Source organism: Panulirus ornatus, chromosome 1 (assembly GCF_036320965.1).
Source record: "Panulirus ornatus isolate Po-2019 chromosome 1, ASM3632096v1, whole genome shotgun sequence".
In the NCBI taxonomy this organism is placed as follows: Eukaryota; Metazoa; Arthropoda; class Malacostraca; order Decapoda; family Palinuridae; genus Panulirus; species Panulirus ornatus.
In genome coordinates this window covers 81,412,989-81,429,910 of record NC_092224.1, presented here as the reverse complement: position 1 = coordinate 81,429,910, position 16,922 = coordinate 81,412,989, and the positions used below count along the sequence as shown (strand labels likewise).

General features: G+C 43.4%; 1 protein-coding gene across 1 annotated transcript in view; it reads left to right on the top strand.

Moving 5' to 3' along the window:
• Positions 1–16,922, top strand: part of LOC139750253 (uncharacterized) — a 427,080-nt gene that overhangs the window by 20,515 nt on the left and 389,643 nt on the right. The window contains exon 2 of the mRNA XM_071664832.1: positions 3,325–3,715. The gene's annotated coding sequence lies outside the window, so the exon portion shown is untranslated. The remainder of the gene's footprint in view (positions 1–3,324; positions 3,716–16,922) is intronic.

Below are 16,922 nucleotides of genomic sequence, written 5' to 3'. Positions count from 1 at the left end.
GACGACTTCAGTCGTGATTTGCAGGATTGTGAACGAAATGGTCGTCGATAAAACTCGGGATGGACTCTTGATTGAGGGAGGATAGGCAGGTGAAGTGAATGAATAAGGGGAATATTGGATGGGCGTGAGAGGATGTAGAGGCGGAGGAACTGATAGAAAGATAGAGGAAGAGGGAGGGTTGGCGGGGGTGTGGGAGGGAGAGGAAGAGGGAGGGTTGGCGGGGGTGTGGGAGGGAGAGGAAGAGGGAGGGTTGGCGGGGGTGTGGGAGGGGAGCTGTCTGGGGAGGCGGAGTGGCAGACGGAGACGGATAGGCGAGAGTTGCATCAGCGACAGACTGCTCAGTGAGAGGCAAGGTTTTAGAGATGTGGCAGAGAATTTCTTGTATACGTTTCGACTAATTCTCTCTCTCTCTCTCTCTCTCTCTCTCTCTCTCTCTCTCTCTCTCTCTCTCTCTCTCTCTCTCTCTCTTTTACAAACGACGCAGACCCCTGTACCTATGGTGAGTGACCACGTCACCATATTGCCTGTACGGTTTATAAGATTCTCATGAACTGACTCAGTCCTTGTCTGGCTGAGACATCTCTGATGTCATGTCTCGTTTGATTCGAATCACATGTCTGGCTTTGACTTCATGTCTTCCTCTGGGTCGTACTCCATGGCCAGCTTTGGATGTCCTGTTCTCATTTCACCAGCCATCATCTCAGTGAGACTGATAGTATATGTACAAACTCAGTCATCCAGGGATGAGAGAATTTTATGGGTATAACAGAATCTATAATGAAGACTTATTTTAACCCCCGTGTGGTAAAGATTTCTTGTTTGTTGAATGGTGACTTTGTGTTCAAAACATACAGACGCGGTGTAGCACTGGGTTTCACCGCTAGGTCATGATTTTGCCAATATCACTCATTCATTACGGAAAAGGCGTGATGGGAAAATGCCCTCTCATTTATAACGAAAAGGCATGACCGGAAAACATTCTAATTAATTCGAACCTTTATTATTTTCTATACCGTCCGTACGTTGACGAAAGCCTTGTTATTTCTAAAAGAAAAACGCGTCCGAATTTTTAGCGTACCTTAACAAACAACATATAGTTTTTCACCAGGGAAACGGTAAGCAGCACTGAGCACACAATTTTAAAACCTGTTTGTTCAGGGAAATATAATGGTAACCTCCAATTATCAACCTTCCGTAAACTATCTTTCTTTTTTGCTCAAGAAAGGTTTACGTGCTCATTTTCCCCTTAACTACTGCTGTGTCGACTTTAGGGTAAATGCTGTGGAAATCCTTCCACAGTACAGGCTTTTTCTTCTGTCATTGTGTTTCCTTTCTCTTCACAATGATATCGTGTCTTCTGGTAGATATTTTACAGATAGTGGATGTACCGACCAACTGTAGTTAACAAGTGTGTAAACAACCACCTGACCAATACGTTGGAGCCCAAACGATGCATTCTAAAGGATAATTATCAGGTGATTTAGAAGTGGTGGTCAAAAAAAAACGAGGAAACCTTATCAGAAATCTTGAGTTTAACCCTCTCCTCCCAAAAAAAAGAAAAAAAATTACTTTCAGATTTGTAACTGTAAACTCACGTTTAAGACTCGGCTAATTCATGTCGTTTTCTTTTCGAAAGAGATCGTGTCAGCCGGACGTGCACCCGTTGATCAATCCGTCTGCCTCAGTGAACGAGCTACGGGTATGTGTACAGCGCCGCCACCATTACGAGCCTTCAGAACACACGAACAGACGAACTTTAACTTGCCACCTGTTTTGAAAGGTGGTGACCAGTGTGTGTGTGTGTGTGTGTGTGTGAGAGAGAGAGAGAGAGAGAGAGAGAGAGAGAGAGAGAGAGAGAGAGAGAGAGAGGAAACATTTCGTTATACAATATCCACACACACACACAAGTCGGGATGATTTTGATATATATATATATATATATATATATATATATATATATATATATATATATATATATATATATATATAAGATACAGTTTACGGCCTGATCCAATTTCTATCCATTTCAAGATCAGAGCTTTCAATTTAGGCCAGTGACATTGATAAAGTACGGCGGGTTCGGGGGAGGCGAAGCCAAGAGGAAGTCCCTGTGTTGTTGCCGACCTGGAAACATTTGTAGAACACCAGTGAACACTTGTGAACTTGGCGAACGCCTTGTGAGAAAGCCATTGAACAATTTTTGTAAGTTCTCGGGATCACTGTTGAACATCGGTGGACACTCTTGAACAGTAGTGAACACTACTGTTGAACCCTGTGAAGCATTTGTGACCACTTGCGAATGCTCGTGAACATTTGTAAGCACTTGTGAACACTTGAATATTTGTGAACAATTGTGAACACAAAGGAGCACGGGAACATTAAGAACACTTGTGAACGCTTATGAACACTTGTGAACTGGTAAACATTTGTGAACACTGTTGAACATCAGTGAACTCTGGCGAACGTTAGTGAAATCGTGAACTTGTGAAAATTTTTCGGCATATATGAATATTATAGTGAACACTTGTGAATGCTGTTGAACACTTCCGAACGCAGAACCATCAGTCAACACTTGTGAACACTAATGGATGTTAGGGAGGATTAAGACCAACTGTAAACATTGGTGAACACTAGTGATCACTTACCATTTTTGAAATCTGTTGAACACATGTGAAATTTATGTATCCTAATGAGCCTTTGTGAACACTTGTTAACACGTGTGAACGCCTATGAGCACACGTGGACACTTCTGAACTATGGGAAGGTGTTAGTGTTTGCTTGACTCTTAAGAACAAGCGGTGAACATTGATGAACATGGTCAACATCTTAAATAAAAAAGTTATTAACTGTGGTGAACACACTTGGTGTACATTTGTGTATCTTGATGCTTAGAGTTGAACGCAGTTGTTTGCCTTGAACATTAGTGAACGTTAGTTAGTGCACATAACGGTGCGCTAGGTGAACCCTAATGAACATTGTGAACATTAAGGCGATGGTGGACGGTGATGAACACTGGTAAAGTGTGGTAAACTGTGCTGAATTGTAACTTAGGAGACTGATGAGAAATGATAAAGACTTGAACATTTTGTCTCCAGTGCTGAACAAATCTAAAGGCTGGTCAAAGTTAATGAACATCTGTAAATGCTGATAACTCTTGGTTATCACTGGTGGATAACGAACAGTGCTGAACATTTGATAATTACTTAACATTGGCAGTTACTGAACAGTGATGAACCTGCCTTATTAGATGCTAAATATTTGAATATTTCTATAAAAAAATATGTATACTTCAAATAACTTACCTTGATATTTGAATGTTTTCAGTGGCTTCGAACATATAATGTTTCTTACTGAACTTGTCTGAACAATCCTAGAACTTGAGTGAACTTACAGTTCTATCTTTCCCAGAACTCTTTCAGTTTTTGAGAGAAAAAGAAACAAAAAAAAAGGAAAAGAATTGACCCAACATGAACTCTGGACATTTGGAATACGTTTGTGCCGTCTTCTCACTTTGAAAAGCTGGAAACGTTTTCCCCTTTTTGCCTAAGCATCATCTTATGGAAGATCAGACGACTCTGGCGTAGTCACGTGAACCGGAGGGACCCGTCGGAGGTTTTCTGTACAAGCATAGGAACTCTGGGTGTGTTGCTGCCTCAGACAAGATAAATTGGAACCATCTCTGCGAAGGAACGAAAGGGGCGAGATATACCATTGGGTGAGTGTTACTTTATTTGTATATTGATGTATTGGTGTGCCTACTTGCATGTGCAGATGAATACGTACATATTCACACGTCCTCATACAATGATTGTCTGTGTGTAAAGGGACGGACCAATAGTCTGCCAGAGGGAATAATGACTGAGTGATCTAGGAAAAGAATTGTGGAAGGGGAATGCTGTTGATCACTTGCTTTGGATATCGCCTTCCCTAGCCATCGTATAACATCTGTTGATCCAAGTTGGCTTGTGAGAAACACGAGGACCAGGTGGGTGGGGAAGGTTGTCAGGGATAAAACGGTGGGTGGGGAAGGATGTCAGGGATAAAACGGTGGGTGGGGAAGGATGTCAGGGATAGAATGGTGGGTGGGGAAGGATGTCAGGGATAAAACTGGCTTAGGGATTGTAGATATCCTGTAGCTTCGTTGGCTGGACGGATTATCATTAACACGCTTGGTATTTCCATGCTCTTGGGTCGCACTCTTGATGCTGTGGACCAAAGCGCGAGCTGACCAAGCACTCCTGCCAGCAGGGGAGTTCTACTCCTGCTGGTGGAGTCGACGAACTCGGAGATCAGTGCGTGTAGGGCATCTCAAAACGCCTGGGTGATAGTTTCGTGATGTGTAGATCTTAGAAGCGAGCTATGAAGCGTACGTGTCGGCTGCGACCAGAGTCATCAACGCGCATTACCCTTACTTGTTCAAACGGTCAGAGAATGTTCAGTTCTCGTAGGATGATTGAACATCATGTGTGTTACATGGTTAGGTCTTCTGGTTGCAGCAAAGGACCCAGCTGATCTGTCGTGGATCCTCACATGAGCGCAGAAGTCAGCCACGTATCTGGAGGAGGAGGAGGAGGAGGAGGAATACAACTTTTCCTCAAGGTCTTTGATTACTGTGTGGGGGTCAAGCGAGACTGTAAACTTGCTGTTGTGTCTCTGGGCCGCTGACGCCCCCGGATTCTTCTCTAGGATTCCCTCCTGTTAGTGTCTCCGTCCGGGTCCGGCTGGCTTCGTGTGTGTGTGTGTGTGTGTGTGTGTGTGTGTGTGTGTGTGTGTGTAGGGGGGGGGGGGATAACAATCAGTGAGAGTAGAGAGAGGCATGTGGAGCCCTACGCCAAGTGGCTCTCTCTCTCTCTCTCTCTCTCTCTCTCTCTCTCTCTCTCTCTCTCTCTCTCTTTAAGAATATGTGGTTGGAAGATGGTATTGCCTTTACCCTTTACTGGGTTTTGAGAACGACCAGTTTCCTCTCCACTGAGCGCTGAGCGGGGGTGGGCTGTGAGGGGCAGAGTTTGTGTCCATTATATCAATGAATCCCGGGTTTCTCAGCTCACCAACCTCCTCAACCACCGTGCCACCCACCCACCTACGCGACATGCCACCCACCTAAGGTTTTCATGCCACCCATCTAAGGTCACCATGCCACCCACCTAAAGCCACAGTGCCGCCCACCTAAGGCCACAGTGCCACCCATCTCAGCTACCATTCAGTACAACCACCTGAACTCATCCTCCCGCCCACTAAACGTGCCATGACACCCATCTGCCTACCCAAATCCACGACAGTTACCGAGCCACCCATCTAACCACACCGTGCCGCCCACCGGACCTGCCATACCACCCACCTAACCTCCCCATGCCGCCCCACCTGACCTGATGTGCCAAACCACCACAATCACCGTCGTAAAGACCAGCGTGGGTCGGCCACAAGAGCCTCAGATACAATTAAGAACAGTGTGGATGAGGCGAGCAGGAGTGAGTAAGGGAGGGAGGGAGGAGAACCTGCCGCGGGGGCATTAGGAGGACAGATGACTGCCGAGTGGGAGAGGATGGGTAAGGAGGGCCGATGAGGGTGTTAAGGGGACGATAGCGAGGAGGGAGAGGCGAGGAAGTGGTGGTGATCCTACCTGTGGCTGGGGAGGGGAAGGTGGGGGACCGGCTGTGTTGGAGGCGTGTACACGGTGCTGCTGGGGAGGCGAACCCCCTCCTCCCCCCCACCCGTTTGGGGGAGGAGGCCCACAGTAAGGTAAGGGGTCGATAACCCCCCAACCCCCCTTGCCCTCCCTCCCCGGGGCCCTAGATGAGGACCGCTCGCGCATAACCAAAGTAATTTTCTATACAGTAGAACTGTCCCTTTCCAATTGTTTATGTCCATTTGGTAGGGGCAATTATGTGTGTGTGTGTGTGTGTGTGTGTGTGTGTGTATATATACATCCGTGAATGTATATATTACTGTCATTACAACCATGATAACCCAGGACCCTTTTGAAAAGGTCTTTGATGAAATTGTGCATTGTGCTCCTTTTCGTCCGCTTATGAAATAAATACACCTTCGCCGGAGTCCGGTAACACACACACACACACACACACACACACACCAGCTTAAGCCTGGTACCCATTGATCGACCAGCCCCTTAGGCGAGGATGAACAGCTGGGTTGGTTGCAAGCCGGTTGCCCTGTCTAGGATTCGAACCCAGTCGCGTTGAATTAGTAGGTCGTAACGCTACCCACCACACTACTGCACGGGGATGTGTGTAATTACTTACGTGTAACGTACTGGGAGGGAGTTCTAACCGTGTGGGTCCCTCTCTTGAACACTCATTGTATGTTGTCCACATTCATGTGTTTGTCACTTTCTTCCTCCCATTTATCCACTGCTCCTGTGTTGTAAAAGTACTTATATATATATATATATATATATATATATATATATATATATATATATATATATATATATATATATATATATATATATATATCTTTTTTTTCCCCTCTGACAAGTTTCTTGCTTAATTTCACGGTGTGGTCTCTGGTTGTTTGTGTGTGTGTGTGTGTATTTAATTGCGTTCGTATTTGTGTATCTGTTTTGCCTGTGTATGTTATATTTGCAAGAGTCTGTATACCTTTTCTGTATATGTCTGAGGTATAGACGTGTTCTTGTCTTGCTATGAGTCATTATCAGTTATATGTGTTTTTTGATCGTCTGTGTTATGTGTGTGTCTGTCTATTTCTAACTATGTATGTGTCTGCGTTAACATGTCGCTATTCCTGTGTGTGTGTGTTTCTGATGATTACAATCTTGTGTTGTGTTAGGGCAACACTGTTCATAATGCTGGCTAGGCTGTAACGTCAATATGTTTTTTTTTCTATATTGTAAATAGTTTTTATATTGAACTTCCGCTGGGTTGTGTATATTAATGCCGCCCAGGCTTCGTTATCGCTGGAAACATATGGTTGGTCTCATCTATCCTGTGGGAAAAAAATATTTGATGTCTTTTGTATTTTTCAATGACATTTCCTTTAAAGTTTGTAATGAATATTTGTATAAACACACAGGAAAAAGTATATGTATATATATATATATATATATATATATATATATATATATATATATATATTTTTTTTTTATTTTGCTTTGTCGCCGTCTCCCGCGTTAGCAAGGTAGCGCAAGGAAACAGACGAAAGAATGGCCCAACCCACCCGCATACACATGTATACACATACACGTCCACACACGCAAATATACATACCTATACATCTCAACGTATACATATATAAACACACAGACATATACATATATACACATGTACATAATATATATATATATATATATATATATATATATATATATATATATATATGTATATATATATATATATGTGTATATATATTGGAAAGGATCACAATTGTGCGCGTGATCAAGATATTCCTATGAGTCCACGGGGAAAATGAAACACGAAAAGTTCTCAAGTGCACTTTCGTGTAATAATCACATCATCAGGGGAGACGCAAGAGAGGAATATAACAGTCAGTTCATATACATCGAAGAGACAAAGCTAGGACGACATTTGGTAAACATGTGATTGTCCAAAAGAAGGGTTTGATAGCGAAGTAATGACATAGTTTGGAGGGGAAATATAGTAGGCGTTGGTGGTCTTGCTCTTCGTTAAAGCTCATCTTGATCTTGTGGTGAATTATGTTCTAGTTAATGATAATGACTTCATTTTTGAAGAAATTAAAGACTAGGTTTCGTAAGAAGATAATAGGTGGACCGGTTTATAGTACCCCCCCCCCCCCCCCCCCTCTCTCTCACAGACAACATAGGCAAACAATAAATTTCATTGATCATTTAGCAGAAATTTGTAATAAACAAGATTCTGTCTTGGTAGATTTTTAACATACCGGTATCTAAGTGTGGAGAACCTCTTTCCTGTAGCTCCGGGAGCGCAAACTCTGCCTAAATTCGCTTGATTAGTTCCTTGATATGATTATTTACGAAAGCTACTCGTGACGATGATATATTGCATTTAGTTCCATCTCCAAACGAGAGGATGTCGATACTGGTGTTGAATTAGAAGAAAAGTTTGGCATACGTAATCACCGACGAATTACTTTACCGTGAGTTAAAAACCTACTCATAATGTGGGTTAACTTGAATGTCGCGAGACTATACCAGATTTCTTTTTTACCTGCAAATTTTAATGATCTTCGCATTGATTTTGGCAGGCAAATCTGGGACGATTCTGGAAATGAAAATGCCTTGAACGTATCGCGGCAAAGCTTCAGTAAAACTTTCAAAGCAGCAGAGGGAACATATGTATCAATGCGTAGTAGACGGTCTTTTGTTCTTTATCTAATACGAAGTCAAGGTAGTGGCGCCATGAAATAAAGATGCACTGAAACGGTAGCGTATAAGAAACTCAAAAGAAACCATTAATCAACATGATCAAATTGTGTAATTTTTCGGAGAGAAACTAAGAGATTTATAAGACAAAATACACGTCCGTATTGAAGAGAATATGTCAGTAAAAAGTAAAAAGAAATCAGAAGGACTTTTATAGATATATTAGAAGCAAGAGACTCATTACCCAGTCAATTGGTCCAGCAGCTGCTACGGAAAACGGCGACTTGGTCCCACGACAACGAAGTCGTGGCCAAAATCTTGAATGATGTTTTTGCATCTGATTTACGACCGTAGACATAACTCATATCCTAAGTCGATCTCCAGCGACGAAAACGGAATACAAGTCAGCAGAGGAGCAGGTCCTGATAAACTTTATCCGAGGACAGTGAAAGTGGCGAAAGATTTGATAATTAAGCCTTTAAATGTCTGGACATTATCGTCCAATTAGCTTAGCGTGTGTAGTTAGTAAAACTTTATTCATTTACATATCTTTTCATTGTTTATTACTCGTATTAAGTGTTGGAGACTATGTCAATGACGTATCTTCTGTTCCGGCTGGTTACGTGGATAATGACATATAAAACATTTATTGCCCAAATTCCCGAGTGTATGTCACATCTGAGGCTTACCAGTTCATGACATCTTTAATAAGTTATAACATTATCTTATGGCTGAATAAAAAAAAATTATGAAGTAACTGATTAATATGTGGGAATCAAGACCAGATGAATAGTAAGTAATTGGTGTGAGGGAATCAAGTTCAAAAAGTCCGAATTTTCGCCGTTCGTCCATTAATATGCAGAAGTAATTATAATCTCATTAGTATCTTTGGCCAGGATGATCGTTATTCAAATTTCAATTTTCCAATTTTCCAGTTCTGTGCCGCCTTTTGAAATTTCGGGTGATTTTCCTTTTTTATTTTTACTTCGGGTTATTACATGAAGAAGGGCCAACAGCGGACCGGCCAGTAAGGTGATTTGCATAATCAAAAATTTGCAACGGAAGGTCCAGCGGACATGGGTCTCCCACGGGCAACGGTGATGATCAAACTAATGCCGGGAAGGGCCTGGCGTGTCTTTGCTTTGGCGACAGTAATAAGACGGAATGTAAAAGACATTCAAGATTTGCATATGAGGCGGAGAAAGTGAAACGATAGAGACGTGTACATTTCGTAAGTTACCTCCTCCAGGTACGTCAACCTACCATACTGTTCTTAGTTGTTGTTCAGTTCGCCCTTAACAGTCTACCCGAGACGGTACTGACTTCCCTGACTTGGCTTGCCTAATCCTGCCCTGTACAGCGCAAGCTTCCCCTCACCTGGCTTTAAGTTGCCCTGCCCTACAACAATACACCGTGGCTTAGCCTAATCCCCCCCGTCCCTCACAGCCACCTCACATCCCCACCACGCTGCTAGAACCCGTTCCTAGACTCCACTGAGGCCTGCCTCCTCGCCCAACTTGCTGCAACCTCACTAACACATCCCAACCTTTCTCAGTCCACACTAACCTGCTGTGGTTTACCCACAGGATCTTTTATCAACATGTCCTCCTCAAGCCTTCCTTCAGGCCTTGGGGAAGGGAGGGGGCGGTGCTATGTAGGCCTAAGAGCTGCGGCTCTCCCAATGGGTCGGTCAAGACTCCTCAAGACTTCACTAGTTATGCTCCCTGGTATACCCCAGCCGTTCTCCCAGCCTGTTCCAGCTTCCCCTCAACTCTATCCTCAACCAGGAGAGAACGAGGTATACCACGAGGTATTTCCGCCTCCAGAGAGTCATTCTTTTAACATATATATCGAATGTCAACACTGCATGTAAATTCTGTACGTTGATTGGGCTCCGAGGTTGTTCACGTAAAGATGACATAGAGGACGTTATGAAATTACCTAAGGAAAGAAGAAATGATATTTGTACGATACATGGCGGCCTTATGAGCAGCAGCTACAGATACTTCCCCAGAGCCTTCGTCTTCCAGACACGATCCTGAGACTCTGCAGGCTGTATCAGCGGGCGAGCCTGCAAGCCAGACACACACACACAGTGTTGAGGCTTTCGTAAGGGAAGGAACATGTCCAGTGCCCGGGGGTTGGCACCAGAATAACCCAAGTAAATCCTTTATCATGAGCATCGCTCCAGAGGCTCCTGCAGCCCAAGGTGTGCGCTACTTCCATTAGCAGGGATGTGTGAGCTCCTATGACGAAGACTGTATTTCCAGTGATACACCCTCGCCAAAGATGACCTTTCACTCGTGGTACAACCTCGAGCATCCAGTCCGGTAACTCTCTCTCTCTCTCTCTCTCTCTCTCTCTATATATATATATATATATATATATATATATATATATATATATATATATATATGAGAGAGAGAGAGAGTGGAATGTGTGGTAAGAGAGAACATTATCTCGGAGAGCAAAAATGGGTATGTTTGAAGGAATAGTGGTTCCAACCATGTTGTATGGTTGCAAGGCGTGGGCTATGGATAGAGTTGTGCGGAGGAGGATGGATGTGCTGGAAATGAGATGTTTGAGGACAATATGTGGTGTGAGGTGGTTTGATCGAGTAAGTAATACAAGGGTAAGAAAGATGTGTGGTAATAAAAAGAGTGTGGTTGAGAGAGCAGAAGAGGGTGTTTTGAAATGGTTTGGTCACATGGACAGAATGAGTGAGGAAAGATTGACAAAGAGGATATATGTGTTATAAGTGGAAGGAACAATGAAAAGCAGATCAAATTGGAGGTGGAAGGATGGAGTGAAAATTTTGAGTGATCGGGGCCTGAACGTATATGAGGGTGAAAGTCGTGCACGGAATAGAGTGAATTAACACTATGTGGTATACTGGGGTCGACATGCTGTCAATGGACTGAACCAGGGCATGTGAAGCGTCTGGGGTAAACCATGGAAAGATTTGTGGGGCCTGGATGTGGGTAGGGAGCTGTGGTTTCGGTGCATTATTACATGACAGCTAGAGACTGAGTGTGAACGGTTGTTGCCTTTTTTCGTCTGTTTCCTGGCGCCACCTCACTTGAGGGAGGGGAATCTATTTCTTGTTTGGCGGGGTGGCGACGGGTATGGATGAAGGCAGCAAGTATGAATATGTACATGTGTATATATGTCTATGTCTGTGTATGTATATGCATGCATACATTGAAATGTATAGATATGTATATGTGCGTGTGTGGGCGTTTAAGTATATACATGTGTATGTGGTTGGATTGGGCCATTCTTTCGTCTGTTTCCTTGCTCTACCTCGCTAGTGCGGGAGACGGCAATTAAGTATAATGAATGAATTGAATAAACATATATATATATATATATATATATATATATATATATATATATATATATATATATATATATATATATATATATATATATATTTGTTACTCCAAGAACAATTTCCATGAGTCAGTCATATGTGATGCACTTCCTGATCCAGAAGAAAACGAAATGAGGTCAAGAGGAAGCTGCAAGGACTGAAAAAGCAGGCAGATGAGAGACTTGAGAGAGCCTCGGCAAACTTCAGGTCATAAAGTGTAGTGATTTTGTGTGTGTGTCTGTGCGAGGCGAGTGTGGAGCAGTTGAGAATTTAAGTGTTCATTGTCTTCACTGAGGTATTTGCATCGTGGGCCTGAGGGTTCTTGTGATTTTTGAAACTGGATTTGTAATGTTGGAACAATGGGTGGTGTCCGGAGCATAGACGGGAAAGAATACTAACTCTAATATATCTGGGGAGTGTAGTTTCTGATGGTTGTACGTGTGGCAGAGTCGTGTGTAAGAGTGGGTTCGGGTGGGACAGTTGTTGAGCGCTCCTCAGCCCATTATGGTGTATGTGTTGTATTTGTCATTTTTGTGTTTGTTAGGAGGGAGGAGAGAGAGAGTGTGTGTGTTTGTGTGTGTGTGTGTGTGTGTGTGAGAGAGAGAGAGAGAGAGAGAGAGAGAGAGAGAGAGAGAGAGAGAGAGAGAGAGAGAAGCTCTGAGTAAAGGTAACAGATGTATGAGGCAGGGGACAGTTTCTATTTCTACTTAGGAGTTGAGCTTTAGAGTGGTGTGGATGGGAGGGGCTAAGGGCTATTGCTAGGAACTGATTGCCGAGCAACTTGGTACTAGGAAAAATCTTTATTGTGAAGACATTGAGTGTCTGTGGTTAGCAAACTGCCAGTGTTTGTTCTAAGTTGTTTCTGTCTTGTGTGGTTTGTAGCTTTGTTGTATTTGTATAATGAGACAGGTGGATGATGACCAGACAAGTGAGGCGTAGTGTAGGGTATAGAGAATATTTATGTATATTTTTTTTTGTGCAAATCTGGGTCAGTTAACTAATATGATTGCATATGGTTGATTGCTGCCTCTAAGTGTCGTTTTTGGAGCCCATGATAGTTGGAGTTGCGTTGAGTGGGAGCGATTGGCCGTTGAAGATGATGGGAGAGGGCCGGTTGGGTTCATGTCTATCTGAGGTTTATAGGGTTATTGACGACTTTGACGGAGATGTAGGCATCCTGTCCTGGGTAAGCCAGTGCTCCAGCTGTGTGATGTAGTGGTGCATGCATTTTGTTGCTTGTAACGTGTCAATATACTGTGGATATATATATATATATATATATATATATATATATATATATATATATATATATATATATATATATATATATCCAGTGAAATTACAGTTTTGAATATACTCAAAGAAGCAAAGGTATTATTATGATATCAGGACGCTCCTTATTGCTTTAAGCTTTTTATTCACTTCACCACGTAAAACGAAAATGCGAAAACATCCAGATTTCCAGAGCGACCAGCGACCAATAGCCTGTCTGTTTAGCACTTGTCTATCGACAATCAAGAGTCATTACAATCTCATTAGCGACGGAGACAAGGTTGATCGTTATGTGAATTCCAATTATCGCGTTTCCATTCCCCTAGAGAGAGAGAGAGAGAGAGAGAGAGAGAGAGAGAGAGAGAGAGAGAGAGAGAGATGTATATTCGTACCTCAGGTTTACCGCATGGGAGGAGGAGGAGGAGAGCAGACGCCGTATCCCAGCCACTCAGGCATTTTGCACAATAACATTTGCATTACGTGGGCTTTGCATAACATTAGAATTTGCATGGCAAGGTCAGAGTGACGGCCGGGAGCGCTCTCTTGTTACCGTGTCAGCACACAGCTCAGCCGCAGGACTCCGTGAAGTGTGAGACGTGTTCTGTAACGATGTAGAGATGATGCGCTGAACATGATGTGGTGTGAGGGAGAGGGTTGGACACGCCTTCACCAAAGCAGACCTGCGGCGTCAGGTTAGGCTTTCTGATCAGGCCTTATTTTAACTCTTTTTTTTTTTTTTAATATCGTTTCACCTTCCTTAACCTCATTAGCATACTATAACTTGACTCCACCACCTGATTTTACCTCTCGTAACATGTCTTAACTCTAACTCTCTGTCTCTGTCTCTCTCTCTCTCTCTCTCTCTCTCTCTCTCTCTCTCTCTCTCTCTCTCTCTCTCTCTCTCTCTCAGCATGGTCTAACCTGCCCTACACCCAAACCCCCCCCAACCTATCCTACCTAACCAACACTAACCCGCTTCCCCAACCTGACTCACCCTCCCTCATCCTACCTTAACCTACGAACCTCCGCCTCCCTCAAGCTCTGCCCCAATTTGCCACAAGTCAGCTGGAGGGAATGGACGAAGGCCCTCCTCCACAAACCGAGTTTGTCGTCGCGCAAGTCTCCTCTTTATATGTATATTGAATTTAGTCACTGGATGAAAATTCCGATCGCAGAAGAGACTCTGGGTGAATTTCCCATAACCAAAGAAAACACTCTGGACATTAAAAAGGAGAATGATGGGGTGACAGACTTTCTGTTACTGTTCTATGATGAATGCAGTAGAGTTGTGAACAGCTCTGCAGCGGCCATGGACAACTACAACATGCATACTTCATTCATTCATTCATTCATTCATTCATTCGAACTGACCTAATCCATCACCAGGAGCAGATATGCTCAAAAAGCTGTGTTTGTGTTGGTTATCTGGTATGAGTAACTTCCAGCCGTGCAGATAAATGCTTATGACAAACGCCTATGTAGAGTTGGAATCCATGTTATGAGCCAGACCCGGTGATGAAGATGAGGATTATGTTATCATCCCTGATTTTGTCTGGATCAACACCAGACGTTTGATTCCTCTTCCCTCTTATTCACCACTTGATTCTTTTAATATTAATCCGTTAGACGATAGTTTTAATAATATATCAGTTTGTTTGTATGGAGATAAATAGGATTCTGGGGCATTCTCCATAATTCTCAAAGAATCAGATCTTCCTTTTCTCTGTTTCATGCAGTTTGAAAGTGTCTGAAGAAGAAAATAGATTACGATATCGGTAAACGAGTGACTTACTAAGGGTCTCGACATATCCGCTGTTTCCCACGTAAGAATTACCAGAAAACCAAATTTTCGAAGAGAAATCTACTTGAGGGAGCATCCCCGAGTATTGTATCTGTGTGGCATTAATCCATTGACAATCAAATGTCATTAAAATCTCATTAGTATCGGGGACGAGGCTGATCATCCGGCGAATTCCAATTATCGTGTTTGCATTTCCCTAAAGGTAACCTTTCTGAAACTGCAAGTGATTTCCCCCCCCCCCCCCCCCCCCCCCCCCCTCGCGTTAGTACACGAGACGAGAACAGCCCATCCTGTGCAGTCCGGCCTAAACCCCCAGGCATTTTGCATGTATTACTTGCATTGCATGATCTTTGCATACTCTTACAATTTGCCTTGCAAGATGGCAGGGTTAGTTAGGCGACTAGCTCTCTCTCTCTCTCTCTCTCTCTCTCTCTCTCTCTCTCTCTCTCTCTCTCTCTCTCTCTCTCTCTCTCTGATCCCGTGAAGTTAAAGCTCACTTACGGAGTCTTGTAAAGTGTCAAGTACATATAAGTATGTTGTACGAATAGGTTGGGTAATATGTAGTGAAGAAGTGACTCAAATCGTGTCTTTATCCACATGAATCAACACCAGTCTACTCGACTCCTTACCTGATTATACCTTGACCTATCCCAGCCTATCCCAGTGCCCTTTCACCTCCCAGACCTACAAAAACGAGTCTTATCCCGAACGTCCCTGACCATACGATGATTTCCTTCACCTTGACCCATCTACACCCAGCCTATCATGACCTCATCTGACCTGAGTGTGTGTCATACTACCATAACTCCAAAGGGTCTTCAGCCTGGCCTGACCCGCTCTGACCTACCCCTACCGCCAGTAATACACAGTAACCTGCTTAAAGCTGCTCCGAACTTGGACTCTGCCTTACCCCCCCAGCTTAACCCACACTGCCCCCAGCTTGAACCAGGAGAGAGGCGTTGGGAACTAACGTTTACCGTTCATACATTTATTCTCTTTACTTGTATGTTGCGTGCAAATACCGAGGGAAGTCACGGGAAATAAAGAAAACATTGAATATATCCTGATACGAGGCAGAGGGATGTAGGATACTCTGGGAAGGTCAGTCAGGGGTTGAGTGTAGAGTGTGTGGCCAGCGGTCTTGCGCCAGCAGCAAGAGGACATCACACCGACCCTACCCCCTATACACACACACACACACACACACACACGCGTGCGCGCGCGAGTCTTTAGCATTGATAACGTCAGACGGAGGCTCCCAGTGAGCCGACACTACAGCCACAGTATTGAGACTGATGTGAACGAAGGGAGGGGGGAAAGATATCGAGTGGTGTCAGCACCCGTGCCTGAATGATTCTCTCTCTCTCTCTCTCTCTCTCTCTCTCTCTCTCTCTCTCTCTCTCTCTCTCTCTCTCTCTCTCTCTCTCTCTCTCTCACACACACACACACGCACACACACAAAAGTGTACTACAGACTGAGTTCCCCCAGCACGATCGTTCAACTTGAAAGGCATATTTTTTTTTTTGATGTCAAGTGGTCAAAGAAACGAACAGAGGAGAGTGATGTTTATAATTACCTCACAACGACACCAGAAAAAAAAACCCTGGTCGTCAGTATCGGATAAGCGGAACGTCCTAACACATGGCATCTTACTTTAGCAGTTAAAAACGGTTAAGATCTACCTCCCCTGGTGTAGCGGTTAGCGTACCTGTACAGAGGATACAGTGAGTTAACTTCATAATGCAGCTGTCTGTAGCCCGAGACTAATGCTTGTGAGCACCAAAACCACCCCAGAGCAGCAATGAATGAACCACTTTGCTCTGCCCATGACACGAGCAAAAGATCTAGAAACAGAGATGAGCTCGTTTCTCGATATATATATATATATATATATATATATATATATATATATATATATATATATATATATATATATAGATAGATAGATAGATAGATAGATAGATAGATAGATATTCTCCTTCCGCTAGTTAGTAGTGAGGGACGACCGTCAGGGAGGGAAAGACAGCTGAGCCTCCGAGGGAATAGTAAGATCTTCACTTGTTACCTCTTTCTGATTCTACTTTTAGACTGAACCTGCGTTACCTTTCCTCCTCCTGCTTATTAGAAAGGAACTGAC